A 4,425-nucleotide genomic window follows, 5' to 3' on the forward strand; every position below is an offset into this window, starting at 1 on the left:
CAAGGACCATGGGGAGGCTTTTTAAAATTGAGCTTCACACAGGAAACCACTTATATGCAATGGTTCACCTTTTGTATGCCAAATAGAGTCCTGTAACACCTAAGAATAAGGTTATATGTTACATGCACTAGCAGGGGTTCTAAAAGATGTGGTTGTAGATCTTTCAGATTGAAATGCAGCAGGCATTACAAGAGCAAGATAATGGTGAACAGCACAGTTCTTCTGCTGTGGATCATAATTTTATTGGGAGACTTTGGTAAAAGACTGGACAAGTAGTGACCTAAGGATCGGGATAATCAAGTGTCTGCCAACAGGCTCAGTTGATTATTTGGATTTACCACATTTGCTGGAGTGGACTTGTAAGTCAGCCCTGATGGGGACTGCTACTACTGATGGGGACCACTACCACTATGATGATGATGATGATGATGATACATTGTGTAATTATGGAAGTTAGCATTGCTTTGCTACGACAAAACTTTGAAGATGTAGGCTGCACATCCAATTTGGGACCACCATCAGCAGAATTATTTCAGCAATAGCTCTGGATGACTTGCATGGTTCATTACAAAGCTATCAGTGCTCATTTTCAGTCCAATCCAAAGAGGGAGGAACATCTTTAGACAGAGGGTTCAGCCTCACCAACTATTATGGGAATACATCCACTTGTACATTTCCAGTGTCTGCTGAGAGGTATGTCTGCAGCTGTACACACAAAGGCTCAAAAAGGACATGGAATCCTGCATAATTCAAACCAGGAACTCTATGTGATTATGATTAGAGTTACAGGTTGTGTGGAAGTTTTTTACATACATCTGTATGCACAAAGGCTGCCTACCTGCAGACATTCATACTGTGTGTGTAGACACCAGGAACAGGGCTAATCAGAACATGCAGTGTTGGGGACCATACTCACCACTCACACATTGATACAGCTCATGTCACGGCTAATTACTTTTTTCCATTTTAATGCAAGAATTAAAGTAAATTTTGAATGAATGTGAGGGTAACTTTTAGAAGCCGCCCTGTCTCTAGCGTGAACTAGAGTGCAATTCACCAGTGGTGGATCATGGTATGTGTTGTTATTGTGTGCAGGTTTTCTTTCCTACCCAGAAGATGCCAGCTCTAAGGGCAAAAAGCTTGCTTCCTATGCCTGCGCTCACTCTGATGACTTCTTAACAACACTATTACTAGAATCATATGAACAGGCATCAGCAGCAGTGAAAAATGGAATTGCTAGCAACCACTATATCAAGCCCAATCCTGCACCCCTGTAGATAAACTAAGAAAGGAAAGAAATAATGAACATGTCTTTGTGGAGGTAAAGATAAAGAAACAGAAAAAGATATCATAAATTAATGAGATATGATCAGAAAGAGGTAAAGGAAAAAATACATACATTCAGAAACACAGAAGTTGAGAAATTAGAAGTAATAACCAGATCAAGACAGGGAAGGGAGAGACAGAGAGATAGTGTGTGTGTGCATGCACACACACTCTCCTATTAAAGCTTCTATACACATGAAGGTCACTATTATGCACAGTGAGAAGAGCCCTCAAAGTGCCTCCCCTCAAAAAATAAGTTTATTATAGTTGTTAATGCCCAACACATTTCAAAAGTTTTTTTTTTCTTCAAGGGCAATTCTTTTTGTTGGAAAACTGCAGAAAAATACTATTTTATTGTTATGTTTAAACTAGTTTTTCAACAGCAAATAAAATTACACCAAAGAAAAATACATAGCCAGTAACCCACACAAACACAGTAACCTCTTACAATAAAATAAATATATTATATGGATTCCAACCTTGTTTTGGAATTTGTTGTTCCAGTACATCAAAAAGCTGGTACAGAATTCCATAAATTGATTTGCCTCCCCATGTTGCTCCTTCTTGTAGTAAATTAACTTAGATAATATAGCAATGACCCAGACAGGGAGTGGTGTTTTTGAGCTTTTGCAGTGTTTGTTTTGGCAGCAATCAAAAGATTCAGTATCATTGCTAAGTCATCTTCAAGAATAGCGTCTCTTAAATAACTTAATAACAGTGTTTAGGATTATTTGGTATAGAACCAAGCATATCCCATATCATCCCAGAGATCCCATTCCAATACACGTGAATCTTTGGACAACTCCAAAACTATGTGCAAAAGATCAGCATTAGACCCATTACATCTCCAGCATCTGTCCTAACTTCTCCATAGATCTTCCTAAGTCTATAAGGGGTTAAAAATATAATCTTATAATGTTTTTCTTTTAAGTTGACTGATACCAATTTAGTTGCAACTTTACCTCATATCCACTTCCACTCTTCAAGGAAATATCTTGTTGCAGATCTCTACTCCACTTTACTATATAGTTTGCTAGAGTTTCCTCTAAGTTCAATATTATCAGATAGAGTCTGCTGATTAAACCTTTGTCATTTTCTGATGAGAGTAATTTTTCTGTTTTTGATTTCTATCTTATTCTATGAATTTTCTAATTAAGCTTATTACAGCTTCTCTAATCTGAAAATATTGAAAAAGCTGTGGTCTGTTGTTACCCATTAAGTTAGAAATTTCAGCATAACATTGCACAACATTACCATTTATTGTTGTTCTATGCCTTCAAGTCAATTATGACTTATGGTGACCCTATGAATCTTTTGGATATATTTATAGGGTTTTCATGATAAGAGGTATTCAGAGGTGGTTTACCATTGCCTTCCTCTAAGCCTATGGCACCCAGTATTCCCAGGCAGTCTCCCATCCGAGTACTAACCAGGCCTGACCCTGCTTAGCTCCCGAGATCAGATGAGATTGGATGTGTTCAGGGTAGTATGGCCATAGGCCATATTACTTCCTGTATTTCATCCAACTCCCACTGATGCCATAAGGTCTCCTGATATCTGGGGTACACATTAAACATTCATTATAAAAGGGATACATATGGGGTGAAAACCCTGGAGAAAGTTTTTCTCTTAGCTTATGTCAAGTATGTAGGCCAGTATTTACAGATGGTATCATTTGTTAATTCTTCCCAATTTGATTCACAATACCATAGCATATATCTCGTTGTCTTTTTTAAAATGGGGTTTTCTGCTTGTAAAACAAGGTCATTACAAAACCATTATTTTAACAGTGTTAGTCTAACCTCATGATAATAACTCTGAATATCAGGCACACTCATTCCCCTTTTGGGGGTTGCTTTTAAAGATCCTTTCTTGACATTCTTGGAGGATTTGTTATCCAGATATAATCAGCCATCTTTTGCCATTTGTCTAGGATATTGGTTGGGACTTGCAATAAAACATATATAAAGAAAAAATAATAACTTTGGAAGGATATTCATTTTAATAGATATAATGTGTAATCCAAGATAAAGGCAAAGTGTGCCATAACCTAAGTTCTTTTTCTACCACCAGTAGCAACTTTTCATGATTAAGTTCTACCAATTGTTGCAAATTTGGTGTTATTTTATTTATTTATTTATTAAATTTATTAGTTGCCCATCTGGCTGGTTGTCCAGCCACTCTGGGCGACGTACAAAATAAAAACATACAAATACATTAAAACATTAAAAATCTCAACAGCAATAATAAAACCTAGCCCACCACAAAAGCCTGCCTGAAGAACCAGGTTTTCAAGGCCCGGCGAAAGCTCATCATAGAGGGGGCATGGCAGAGATCATTTGGGAAGGAATTCCACGAAGTGGGAGCCACAATATCTATACTCCAAGGTATTTCACTGGTTTATATGACTAGGCTGTTTTCATTATTTCCATTAATTGTTTGATTTCTACCTCTTGGAGACTTTTCTTGGCTAAATGCAGCCAAATCACATTGTACATTAACAACTATAATAAACTGGTTTCTTGTTTCTTTTCTGGCAGGAGAAACAAAATACCCTTCTTGTTTCTTCTTGTGTCCAGAGGCTTCCCTTCCCCATTCCTTATTTTAGTCCTGCCCCCAGCCCTGCTGAGATAGAAATGTGGGTTTTACCTTCCTCAATATGGGTTTAGTATAATCAAATCTGGTGTAATTCTTCAATTTGCTGCCAGACCAAAAGTTCTAGGTAGTTCAACTAGAAATCTGCAGGATTGAATGCTCTGGAAGATCAAAGAAAGCTACTAAATATATTTTATGTATATACCTTGTGACAGAAATAAATGTAATTAATTTGTTGAATCTCAAATGATTTCAGAAGAGCATAATGAGAACAAGAAATATATTTAGGTATGGCAACTAAATTAAATGAGCTTTGGAAGGCTCTTCATCTCAAAGAAACACTATCTCCTAGGGCCACAAGGTATAAGGTATAATGCATGTTTCCTTGGAAAGAAACGATCTCTTTCTTTTAATTTGTTTGTCTTGGATTAGAAACTAAACTGTAATATGTTCACATTTCATGGAAACAAATTAGTGCTGTTCTCTTTAACAAAGTGTTTATGC

The 4,425-nt window shown here is 36.9% G+C and overlaps 1 non-coding gene across 1 annotated transcript; it reads right to left on the reverse strand.

Moving 5' to 3' along the window:
• Positions 1-2,707: 2,707 nt before the first annotated feature.
• LOC133364694 (5S ribosomal RNA) lies at positions 2,708-2,826 on the reverse strand. The gene has a single exon (XR_009758002.1). It is a non-coding gene; the product is annotated as a 5S ribosomal RNA (ribosomal RNA).
• Between the last annotated feature and the right edge of the window lie 1,599 nt (positions 2,827-4,425).

This window comes from Rhineura floridana, chromosome 9 (genome assembly GCF_030035675.1).
Source record: "Rhineura floridana isolate rRhiFlo1 chromosome 9, rRhiFlo1.hap2, whole genome shotgun sequence".
In the NCBI taxonomy this organism is placed as follows: Eukaryota; Metazoa; Chordata; class Lepidosauria; order Squamata; family Rhineuridae; genus Rhineura; species Rhineura floridana.